The following is a 404-nucleotide window of genomic DNA, read 5'->3' as shown; positions in this document are numbered from 1 at the left end:
TCCATCACCTTTCCAGGGATGCAGGTGAGGCTGGCTGGCCTGTAGTTCCCTGGGTCCTCCTTCTTGCCCTTTTTGAAGACTGGGGTGACATTGGCTTTCTTCCAGTCCTCAGGCACCTCTCCTGTTCTCCATGACCTTTCAAAGAYGATGGAGAGTGGCTTAGCAATAATGTCCGCCAGCTCCCTCAGCACTCGTGGGTGCATCCCATCAGGGCCCAGATAGCAGTCTCCCCTCCACATTAGTCCCCCATAGTTTCTGCTGGCTCAGGCTCCAGCTGCAGCAGGTCCCAATGCTCCTGCCTTATCTCCAGCTGCCGTAAAGTGCAGATAATTCTCTTAAAAGGCTTTTTTTGTAACACCATCCCTAGGGTTTAGCCCACAAGCATTAAGCACGTAGGCTTCACA

Source organism: Apteryx rowi, unplaced genomic scaffold (assembly GCF_003343035.1).
Source record: "Apteryx rowi isolate R43461 unplaced genomic scaffold, aptRow1 scaffold_415, whole genome shotgun sequence".
Lineage (NCBI taxonomy): Eukaryota > Metazoa > Chordata > Aves > Apterygiformes > Apterygidae > Apteryx > Apteryx rowi.
This window is presented reverse-complemented; position numbering follows the sequence as displayed.